Genomic DNA, 13,121 nt, shown 5'->3' on the forward strand with positions numbered 1-13,121 from the left:
CCGCCACTAGAGACACCTAGGGGTTTAAAGGCTTATTGCATACGCTAAATTCAATCGACGATGCCTGCGACAGTGAATTAGGATTTTATTTTTGCTCGAGGACTAGCAAATAATAGGTTTGGGGGTATTTGATAGACACATTTTTGTGTCCGATTTGTCTCGATTCTATATATTGTTAGGGCTTATTTTGTACTTATTATGGTGTTTTATTTATTTGTAGGTATTTTTGGCCAATAAACATTTTTGGAAAAAATTGGCTCGAAAAGTTGTCGGAAAGCACCCGGAGGATACTTGCTATTCGGACCCCCGGTTTGGATAAGGGGCACCCCCAAGACACCCCTTAAGGCAGCTGCTAAAGGCACCCCTACTCTGGATAGGGGCGCCCCTTTATCTTCACCAGAATTTTGGCAGGAAAAAACTGAATTCAAGTTCAGTTTTGCAGCGGAATTTTCAGGTGAGATTTTGCTGGAGTTTTGGCCGGATTCAATGGGCCCTTTGGATTGGATATATCCTGTTATGACTAAACAAGGCTGGTAGGTGTGATTGGATCAAATGAGTTGGGCTAGATAAGCCGGAAGAAGAAACAGAGGAGCTGGATGTTTATCGAAGTTTTGTTGATGACTAGGAGGAGATTTAGTCGGAGTTTGACGTGGAAATGGATTGGAATTTAGTTGATGAATCAAATCAGGATTGGTATGAGCTTTAGATTCGATAAAACAGTGATAAATCTTCGGTTTGAGCGAAACAGGGAAGTAAAGTTATTATCAGACTTTCTGGTTATATATATGGGAGTTGGCGAGATTCTGGAGAGGTTAACTATATTTGGGACTCTATCTTACCTTATTTGAGAAGTTTACAACTCACAGAACCGCGTAGAGAAGCTTGCCAGGGAAAGAAATCCCGAGACTTGAGGTGGAGGAAAGATAAGAATAGCCGAAGATTTCTTGAAGTTCAATCGACCTGTGGGCTATAAAAGGAGTTGGGATAGCTCATAGAAGACGGAGGTACACTTTGGGGAAGTTTAGAGAAGAACAGAGAACGAAATCAAGAGTTGCAGGAAATCGTTTCTGCTGGTGCACAAGGAAGAACACGAAGAATAAAAGGCCATTGAAGACAGTCGTTTCTGGGGTCTTAAAATCAGCGACAAAGCAACAGTATTTACAACCGTTTTCTGTAACAGTTCCATTGTAACAGCTGTTTTGTAACTCCAATACACTGTTGCAAACAGTCTGTGTTATTACTTTTCACTCTTTTAATCATCTTTTGAGCAACAAACACATATTTTGAGACCATGATTAATATGAGGAGCTAAACCCCATTGTTGAGGCGATAGAGGAAGCTATTTTTCCAAAAAAAAAGTGGTATATTCTATTTTATCTTTTTATTTGCAATAATTATATGATTATTGCCTTGAACTATTATTGAATATGATTTTTATTTGAGTGATTGTGATCTATTTTGATGGAGTATGCTTAGTTTTAAGACTTTTGATACTTCATACTTGGTATTTACAATTACTACTTTTGAAAATCTACTTGTTGCAATGTTTTAGAATCAAATTAAACGAGAAAATTACATAAATATAAGTATTGGTTTAATCACTTTGAACTTGAAAAATAGTGGAATCTTAGCCTCAGTGTTTCTTTTAATATTAATAGCATCTTTGTTTGAGTTTGCTATAGTTTTTATTGTGTTTTCTATTTTAGTTTTGAATTTAAGTCTAAAAAAATCCTTCACAAGTATGAGAAACGATACTCTTTTTACCACTATCTAAAAATCACATCAGTGGTCCACAATCGTCGATGCTGCACCTAAGCATAATTGGCTTATGGTCGGACATAGGCCTAGCCATAGCTTTAACGACAATAGAAGGGAAATGATCGTCCCGTCATTCGCTAATGAGAAAACGATCGATCTTACTTTTAACGTGAATGGAATAACTACTAATCCAAGTGTATTTGGCACCATGAATTTGGATGTCGATAAGGTTATTTGAATCAATAAAATTCCCGAAGTCCAGCATACCCCTAGTGATTCTCGAACACCCTTTTCTTTCTGCCATGAACCTTACTTCATTAAAGTCTCCACAAATGCACCAAGGTAAGGGCCAAATGACATTCATTAACTGCAGTGTCCTACAGACTCTACGTCTCTCCACCACGCTGCAAGGACCATATTCTCCAGAAAAAAGCCATTGAAAGTTATCGATACAATTTTTGAAGCAAATATTCACCGAGAAAGTACCCACAATATGATCAACCATCTGAATTTTATTAGGATTCCAAAGAAATAAAACGCCACTAGATCCACTTGAATCCAAATCAATTTATTCAACTAAATTAGGCCCCCAAAATTTTCTTATAATTGAGTCACTGCACTTGGGAAGCAAGGTCTCTTGAAAGACAATTATATCAGGTTTATGCACTAAGCACCATCTCTTAACTCTAGCCCTCCTCTTAGGATCCCTTAGGCATTTTACATTCCAAGAAATAATTTCTAACATGACAACAATTTTAAAAAAGAAACCCAATGAAAGCAGAATAGATGCTAAACCTCAAGAATTGCTTCCCTGCATTAGAAATTGAACACCTCTGGCTTCTTGACGGCAGACCTGATCAGCAATCAAATAATTCCATCGATATCACCTTCAACACTAATTCCAGAAACGTCATTTACAACTTTGATCATCTCTATAGCGGGAAGATATCTTTCTTTCATGAATTGAATCACCATTACTTCATTTTCTTTGTCAATTAGGGCTTGAGCAAAAAATTCAGAAGATGAGGTACTAATTGGAGCATCAGCAACAGGAATTAGGATTTTTCCTTGATTCACCTCAAGAATTTTAGAAGACCCAGCATCAGTATTTTGATTCTAATTGGAATGTGACCAATTTCTTGAACCAAACGGTCCAAACCAACTCCATGTAATTGAGAATTTTGATTCTTAGGAATCCAATTCCCCCCAAAATAATTGATTTCCATTGCATTGGTCTAATAGTGCAATGGAATTGGATTCCAAGGTAAAAACACAAAAAATTGGATTACCTCAACTAAACGCTAATTTTTTGGAATTGAATCCAATTCCAGGGAATTCAATTCCAAGAATTGGATTACCCCATAATTGAATTCCTAGGACTCCAATTCTTCCAACCAAACAAGGTGTAAGTGATATTGGGTAACAACGATATTATCCGACATATTATCACCCGAGTTATTTAAATTAGAAGAAGAGTCAGAGGATAAAGGCGAAGAAGAGCTGTCCTCAAAATAAATCTTAGCATTTGAATAAGACTTTTGAAAGAACCCAATTGGAAAAAGCCCAGATTGTTTCACATTAGGTTGAATGGGCCCCATTAAATCAGCTGGGCTGGTGGAAGTCATATTAGAGTTTCCCTTATCAAATATTAAGCCATTCACAATTACTTCAGATGGCCAAAGATTCCTGGGAATATAAGATACTGGTGAAGATCTTACCACATCACCAAAGGATCTCATGTCTGCATTACCCATGACTTTCTCATTAGGATTTGCAGGCGTACTTGCTGCAAAAGAAGTACTCACCGCACTATTCTCCAATCTAAGCTTGACAACGTTATGACTAGAATCAAATTTTGAATTCGTATCGTCAACTCTTAGACTATCGTCGCGACTTGAAAATTCACGAGAGCTGGTTTGTTGTTTAGGGATGACGACTCGAATTCTACTATAACACCCCGTGTTTTTAGCATGGCGCATTCTAAAAGATGCGCCATGGCCTGAGATGAAGCTTCCTCTAAAGTTTATGTTGCGTAGGAAAAGGAACATTGGTCATGGGCCAATGCGTTGACAATGTTCAGCCAATATGGCTGCACATCGGGTTGGCAACTGACAGCCAACATGGATGCACATCGGGTTGGCAGCTGACAGCCAACATGGCTGCAAATCGGGTTGGCAGCTGACAGCCAACATGGCCATACATTGGGTTGGCATTGGAAGTGAGAATCCATCTTGGCCGGTCATTCAGAAATTCATGGCAACGTCTATGAATAGTGAACCAAGCATGTCAATGTGCTCCCCTTTCCATTCTTGTACAAATTCCATTAAGACATATATATGGAGGAGTACTTGGTTGAAGGTGCATATACGGACAATGCACAAAGTAAGATAGCCTTAGAGATGTACAACCATCACAGATGGACATTGGAGTGGCCTATAGGCCAAAGACGAAAGTACAACCATCACGTCCCTTCACGGGACCTGGCTCAGGAAGTGTTCAGCCGTCATGCCCGGACATTAGAACTGGCCAGTGTGCCAGAATTGAATGTACAACCATCACGGCCGTAAATCGCAGTTGGCCAGGGTGGTGAGGTGCAACCATCACGACCCGGGGAGTTGATGAATCATTTTTTCTCCCTCAATCAAGGTTGTAAAATATCTTTTAAACATATATAGGGAGGGGTAGTTGGTTGAAGGTACATATGGGGGCCATGTACCAAGTAAGCTTCAAAGCTTAGCCGGAAGAGTATAAATGATGCCTAAGGCTCATTTATAGTTGCGTAGCCTCGCCAAGAGGGCATTTGATGCTTAGGCATAGTTATGCCATATTTCGGACCAAACATGCATCACTTGGATGCATTTTGACGGAACGGCCTATACGGACTAGGACATTACCATTATTGCTTGGACACGACCATGCAAACGAGTTGGATTTAAGCTTATGTCCCTTCGTTGATGAACTACGGTCTGTGCCTTATCCCTTTAGAGTAGGGAAAGGTACGTAGGCAGACGCAATGAGTTGCAGCATTGCCAGTCCAGCACTTTGTCGCTCATATCATCTAATTGGGAGATGATTGCGACATTCTGGCCTCTCATATCATCTGGCTCGGTAACTTGATGCAAGAGATGATTGTGGCCAAACTTTATGAGGCTATTTGCATGCTAACAAGTGGATGCTCATACTTCCTATCAAGGCGTTCGACATAGGCTAAAAACCCGAGTATCGTAATTTAGCTCAAGAGGAGTCCATTTTGATGGGAAACAGCCCAAAGATCAAGACATGTCGATCTATAGATCCACCTGGTCACCAGAACTTAGCCAAATTCCATCGTTTAGGGTCTCAAAATGTTGTTTTGCCGTATTAAGAAAGTTGTTATTTTCTTGATAAACCCTCAGCGGAATAAGGGTAAGTTGGAACGGTGTGGAAGCTAAGTATTCCGCATCATGCTCGTCGAGCATGTCTGCGAGGGCAAATGAGCGTGCATTTGCCTAGATTTAAGGCCCGGATCGTAGCTTCATCATGGCGCATCAGGGAAGTTACGGCCTGCGGGGGAAACGCGCCAAAGGCGTAATTTTCCGGTCCGTCACAGTTGGTATCAGAGAAAGTCTCGAGATAACTCTTTAGGGACTGTGCGGAGTGGACTCGTCAACTAGTAATTTTCCTTCAAAAAGGAAATAAAATTGGAGAGTAGGCCAACTTTTGCGCGGAAAGGAGTTTGTAACTGCTATGTAAGTTACTAAGCGAATCGAGTTGAGATTGTTTGAGTGCTGTGAGTTTGCCAGGCCTAAGTGACACCTCACTTACGAGTGGATATCCGGAAGACCGTCTGGGATGGTGGGTAGACAATGTGACTGATCATCCTCACACATTGAAAACTGGCCAATGGTGTGTGTTTTCAGGCCCGGCGAGCATCCCACTTACGAGTGGCAACCTGGATGACCGTCAGGGACGATGTGAAATTGGAATCTGTTCCACACAGTACTGCATTGAGATTTAGCATGTTATTTCGATGACATTTTCAACCTTTTGAACCTTAGGGATTCCTGGGTGGTGGTATGGGACGCCATCTAGGATACCTTGTTGATATATCCTTTTGGCACTGCCCAATTGAGATTCTTGGTAATGTTGTGGAATCTTTTTGGATTCGTGAGTATGCGGTATGGGACGTTTTCTCAGAAGGTCTAAATTGATGTTCATGACAACTTGAAGAAACCCGTGATTTCTGAGCATCTGGTATGGGACTTTTGTTCAGGAATCCAAACCAGAGAGATTGTCCACAATAGTTCTTGTTTTGAATTTCGGGGAAGAAATTTTTTAAAGGGGTGAATAATGTAACACCCCGTGTTTTTAGCATGGCGCATGCTAAAAGATGCGTCATGGCATGAGATGAAGCTTCCTCCAAAGCTTCTGTTGCGTAGGAAAAGGAACATTGGCCCTGGGTCAATGCATTGACTATGTTCAGCCAACATTGCTGCACATCGAGTTGGCAGCTGACAGCCAACATGGCTGCACATCGGGTTGGCAGCTGACAGCCAACATGGCCGGACATTGGGTTGGCATTGGAAGTGGGAACCCATCTTGGCCGGTCATTCAGAAATTCATGGCAATAACCATGAATAGTAAAGCAAGCATGTCAATGTGCTCCCCTTTCCATACTTGTACAAATTCCATTAAGACATATATATGGAGGAGTACTTGGTTGAAGATGCATATACGGACCATGCACCAAGTAAGATAGCCTTAGAGATATACATCCATCACGGTTGGACATTGGAGTGTCCTATGGGAAAAATACGGAAGTACAACCATCACAGACCTTCACGGGACCTGGCTCAGGAATTTTTCAGCCGTCATGGCCGGATATTAGAACTGGACATTGTGCCAGAACTGAATGTACAGCCATCACGCCGTACGTCGCAGTTGTCCAGGGTTGTGAGGTGCAGCCTTCACGTCCTGGAGAGTTGATGAATGATTTTTGCTCCCCCAATCAAGATTGTGAAGATGTCTTTTAAACACATATAGGGAGGGATAGTTGGTTGAAGATACATATGGGGGCCATGTACCAAGTAAGCTTCATAGCTTAGCAGGAAGAGTATAAATGATACCTAAGGCTCATTTATAGTTGCGTAGCCTCTCCAAGAGTGCATTTGATCCTTAGGCATAGTTATGCCATATTGCGCACCAAGCATGCATCACTTGGATGCATTTTGACGGAACGACCTATACGGACTAGGACATTACCATTATTGCTTGGCCAAGACCATGCAAACGGGTTGGATTTAATCTTCTGTCCCTTCGTTGATGAACTACGGTTTGTGCCTTATCCCTTTAGAGTAGGGAAAGGTACGTAGGCAGACGCAATGAGTTGCAGCATTGCCAGTCCAACACTTTGTCACTCATATCATCTAATTGGGAGATGATTGCGACATTATGGCCTCTCATATCATCTGGCACGGTAACTCAATGCAAGACATTATTGTGGCCAAACTTGATGAAGCTAGTTGCATGCCAACAAGTGGATGCTCATACTTCCTATCAAGGCGTTCGACATAGGATAAAAAACCGAGTGTCGTAATTGAGCTCAAGAGGGGTCCATTTTGATGGGAAACGACCGAAAGATCAAGACATGTCGATCTATAGATCCACATGGTCAACATAATTTAGCCAAATTTCATCGTTTAGGGCCTCAAAAGGTTGTTTTTGCCGTATTAAGAAATATTTTATTTTATTGATAAACCCTATGCGGAATAAGGGTAAGTTAGAACGGTGTGGAAGCTAAGTATTCCGCGTCATGCTCGCCGAGCATGCCTGCGAGGGAAAATGAGCGTGCATTTGCCTACCTTTAAGGCCCGGATCGTAGATTCATCATGGCTCATCGGGGAAGTTACGTCCTGCGGGGGAAACGCGCCAAAGGCGTAATTTTCCGGTCCTTCACAGTTGGTATCAGAGAAAGTTCCGAGATAACTCTCTAGGGACTGTGCGGAGTGGACTCGTCAACTAGTAATTTCTTCAAAAAGGAAATAAAGTTGGAGAGTAGGCCAACTTTTGCACGGAACGGAGTTTGTAACTGCTATGCAAGTTACTAAGCGAATCGAGTTGAGATTGTTTAAGTGTTGTGAGTTTTCCTGTCCTAAGTGACACCCACTTATGAGTGGATATACGGAAGACTGTCCAGGACGGTGGGTAGACAATGGGACTGATCATCCCCACACATTGGAAACTGGCCAATGGTGTGCGTTGCCAGGCCCGACTAGCATCCCACTTACGAGTGGCAACCTGGATGACCGTCAGGGACGGTGGGCAATTGGAATATGTTCCACATAGTACTGCATTGATATTTAGCATGTCATTTCAATGACATTTTCAACCTGGTGAAACTTATCGATTCCAAGGTGGTGGTATGAGACGCCATCTAGGATACCTTGTTGAGATATCGTTTTGGCACTGACCAATTGAGATTCTAGGTACTGTTTTTGACTCTTTTTGGATTCCTGAGTATACGGTATGGGACGTTTGCTCAGAAGGTCTAAATTGACGTTCATGACAACTTGAAGAAACCCGTGATTTCTAAGCATCTGGTATGGGACTTTTGTTCAGGAATCCAAACCAGAGAGATTGTCCACAATAGTTCTTGTTTTGAATTTCGGGGACGAAATTATTTAAAGGGGTGAATAATGTAACTCCCCGTGTTTTTAGCATGGCGCATGCTAAAAGATGCGCCATGGACTAAGATGAATCTTCCTCCAAAGCTTCTGTTGCGTAGGAAAAGGAACATTGACCATGGGCCAATGCATTGACAATGTTCTGCCAACATGGCTGCACATCGGGTTGGCATTGGCAGTGAGCAGCCATCTTTGCCCGTCATTCAGAAATTCATGGAAACGACCATGAATAGTGAAGCAAGCATGTCAATGTGCTCCCCTTTCCATACTTGTACAAATTCCATTAAGACATATATATGGAGAAGTACTTGGATGAAGGTGCATATACGAACCATGCACCAAGTAAGATAGCCTTAGAGATGTACAGCCATCACGCCTGGACATTGGAGTGGCCGACGGGCCAAAGACAGAAGTACATCCGTCACGGCCCTTCACGGGACCTAGCTCAGGAAGTGTTCAGCCGTCATGGCCGAACATTAGAACTGGCCAGTGTGCCAGAATTAAATGTACAACCATCACGGCCGTAAATCGCAGTTGGCCAAGGTGGTGAGGTGCAACCATCACGACCTGGGGAGTTGATGAATCATTTTTGCTCCCTCAATAAAGGTTTTAAAATATCTTTTAAACATATATAGGGAGGGGTGGTTGGTTGAAGGTCCATATGGGGGCCATGTACCAGGTAAGCTTCAAAGCTTATCTTAAAGACTATAAATGATGCCTAAGGCTCATTTATAGTTGCGTAGCCTCGCCAAGAGGGCATTTGATTCTTAGGCATAGTTATGCCATATTGCGGACCAAACATGCATCACTTGGATGCATTTTGACGGAACGACCTATACGGACTAGGACATTACCATTACTTCTTGGCCACGACCATGCAAACGAGTTGGATTTAAGCTTCTGTCCCTTTGTTTATGAACTACGGTCTGTGCCTTATCCCTTTAGAGTTGGGAAAGGTACGTAGGCAGACGCAATGAGTTGCAGCATTGCCAGTCCAGCACTTTGTCGCTCATATCATCTAATTGGGAGATGATTGCGACATTCTGGCCTCTCATATTATCTGGCTCGGTAACTCGATGCAAGAGATGATTGTGGCCAAACTTGATGAGGTTAGTTGCATGCCAACAAGTGGATTTCTCATACTTACTATCAATGCGTTCGATATAGGCTAAAAACCTGAGTGTCATAATTTAGCTCAAGAGGAGTCCATTTTGATGGGAAACAACCCAAAGATCAAGACATGTCGATTTATAAATCCACATGGTCACCAGAATTTATCCAAATTCCATCGTTTAGGTCCTCAAAAGGTTGTCTTTGCCGTATTAAGAAAGTTTTTATTTTCTTGATAAACCCTCTGCCGAATAAGGATAAGTTGGAACGGTGTGGAAGCTAAGTATTCTGCATCATGCTCCTAGAGCATGCCTGCGGGGACAAATGAGCGTGCATTTGCCTAGCTTTAAGGCCCGGATCGTAGCTTCATCATGGCGCATCGGGGAAGTTACGGCCTGCGAGGGAAACGCGCCAAAGGCGTAATTTTCCGGTCCGTCACAGTTGGTATCAGAGCAAGTCTCGAGATAACTCTCTAGGGACTGTGCGGAGTGGACTCGTCAGCTAGTAATTTTCCTTAAAAAAGGAAATAAAATTGGAGAGTAGGCCAACTTTTGCGCGGAAAGGAGTTTGTAACTGCTATGCAAGTTACTAAGCGAATTGAGTTGAGCTTATTTGAGTGCTGTGAGTTTGCCAGGCCTAAGTTGCACCTCACTTACGAGTGGATATCCGGAAGACCGTCTGGGACGGTAGGTAGATACTGGGACTGATCATCCCCACACATTGGAAACTGGCCAATGGTGTGCGTCGTCAGGTCCGGCAAGCATCCCACTTACGAGTGGCAACCTGGATGACCGTCGGAGACGGTGGGAAATTGGAATCTGTTCCTTACAATACTGGATTGAGATTTAGCATGTCATTTCGAGGACATTTTCAACCTTGTGAACCTTAGGAATTCCTGGGTGGTGGTATGTGACGCCATCTATGATACCTTGTTGAGATATCCTTTTGGCACTGTCCAATTGAGTTTTTTGGTAAAATTGTGGATTCTTTTTGGATTCCTGAGTATACGGTATGGGACGTTTGATCAGAAGGTCTAAATTGATATTCATGACAACTTGAAGAAACTCGTGATTTCTGAGCATCTGGTGTGGGACTTTTGTTCACGAATCTAAACCAGAGAGATTGTCCACAATAGTTCTTGTTTTGAATTTCGGGGACGAAAATCTTTAAAGGGGTGAATAATGTAACACCCCGTGTTTTTAGCATGGCGAATGCTAAAAGATGCGTCATGGCCTGAGATGAAGCTTCCTCCAAAGCTTCTGTTGCGTATGAAAAGGAACATTGTCATTGGGCCAATGCGTTGACAATGTTCAACCAACATGGCTGCATATCGGGTTGGCAACTGACAACCAACATGGCTGCACATCGAGTTGGCAGCTGACAACCAACATGGCTGGACATCGAGTTGACAGCTGACATCCAACATGGCTGCACATCTGGTTGGCAGCTGACAGCCAACATGGCCGGACATTGGGAGTGAGCATCCATCTTGGCCGGTCATTCAGAAATTCAATGCAACGGCCATGAATAGTGAATCAAGCATGTCAATGTGCTCCCCTTTCCATACTTGTACAAATTCCATTAAGACATATATATGGAGGAGTACTTGGTTGAAGGTGCATATACGAACCATGCACCAAGTAAGATAGCCTTAGAGATGTACAACCATCACGGTTGGACATTGGAGTGGCCTATGGTCCAAAGACGGAAGTACATCCATCACGGCCCTTCACGGGACCTAGCTCAGGAAGTGTTCAGCTGTCATGGCCGGACATTAGAACTGGCCAGTGTGCCAGAATTGAATGTACAACCATCACGGCCGTAAATCGCAGTTGGCCAGGGTGGTGAGGTGCAACCATCACGACCTGGGGAGTTGATGAATCATTTTTTCTCCCTCAATAAAGGTTGTAAAATATCTTTTAAACATATATAGGGAGGGGTAGTTGGTTGAAGGTACATATGGGGGCCATGTACCAAGTAAGCTTCAAAGCTTAGCCGAAAGAGTATAAATGATGCCTAAGGCTCATTTATAGTTGCGTTGCCTCGCCAAGAGGGTATTTGATGCTTAGGCATAGTTATGCCATATTTCGGACCAAACATGCATCACTTGGATGCATTTTGACGAAACAGCCTATACGGACTAGGACATTACCGTTATTGCTTGGCCAAGACCATGCAAACGAGTTGGATTTAAGATTCTGTCCCTTCGTTGATGAACTACGGTTTGTGCCTTATCCCTTTAGAGTAGGGAAAGGTACGTAGGAAGACGCAATGAGTTGCAGCATTTTCAGTCCAGCACTTTGTCGCTCATATCATCTAATTGGGAGATGATTGCGACATTCTGGCCTCTCATATTATCTGGCTCGGTAACTTGATGCAAGAGATGATTGTGTCCAAACTTGATGAGGCTAGTTGCATGCCAATAAGTGGATGCTCATACTTCCTATCAAGGCGTTCGACATAGGCTAAAAACCTGAATGTTGTAATTTAGCTCAAGAGGAGTCCATTTTGATGGGAAACAACCCAAAGATCAAGACATGTCTATTTATAGATCCACATGGTCACCAGAATTTAGCCAAATTCCATCGTTTAGGTCCTCAAAAGGCTGTTTTTTCCGTATTAAGAAAGTTTTTATTTTCTTGATAAACCCTCTGCGGAATAAGGATAAGTTGGAACGGTGTGGAAGCTAAGTATTCTGCATCATGCTCCTCGAGCATGCCTGCGGGGAAAAATGAGCGTGCATTTGCCTAGCTTTAAGGCCCGGATCGTAGCTTCATCATGGCGCATCGGGGAAGTTACGGCCTGCGGGGGAAACGCGCCAAAGGCGTAATTTTCCGGTCCGTCACAGTTGGTATCAGAGCAAGTCTCGAGATAACTCTCTAGGGACTGTGCGGAGTGGACTCGTCAACTAGTAATTTTCCTTCAAAAAGGAAATAAAATTGGAGAGTAGGCCAACTTTTGCGCGGAAAGGAGTTTGTAACTGTTATGCAAGTTACTAATCGAATCGAGTTCAGCTTGTTTGAGTGCTGTGAGTTTTCCAGGCCTAAGTGGCACCTCACTTACGAGTGGATATCCGGAAGACCGTCTGGGACGGTAGGTAGATATTGGGACTGATCATCCTCACACATTTGAAACTGGTCAATGGTGTGCGTCGTCAGGCCCGGAAAGCATCCCACTTACGAGTGGCAACCTGGATGACCGTCAGGGACGGTGGGAAATTGGAATCTGTTCCTTACAATACTGGATTGAGATTTAGCATGTCATTTCGAGGACATTTTCAACCTTGTGAACCTTAGGAATTCCTGGGTGGTGGTATGTGACGCCATCTGTGATACCTTGTTGAGATATCCTTTTGGCACTGGCCAATTGAGTTTTTTGGTAAAATTGTGGACTCTTTTTGGATTACTGAGTATACGGTATGAGACGTTTGATCAGAAGGTATAAATTGATATTCATGACAACTTGAAGAAACTCGTGATTTTTGAGCATCTGGTATGGGACTTTTGTTCAGGAATCCAAACCAGAGAGATTGTCCACAATAGTTCTTGTTTTGAATTTCGGGGACGAAATTCTTTAAAGGGGTGAATAAAG

This window comes from Papaver somniferum, chromosome 2 (assembly GCF_003573695.1).
Source record: "Papaver somniferum cultivar HN1 chromosome 2, ASM357369v1, whole genome shotgun sequence".
Lineage (NCBI taxonomy): Eukaryota > Viridiplantae > Streptophyta > Magnoliopsida > Ranunculales > Papaveraceae > Papaver > Papaver somniferum.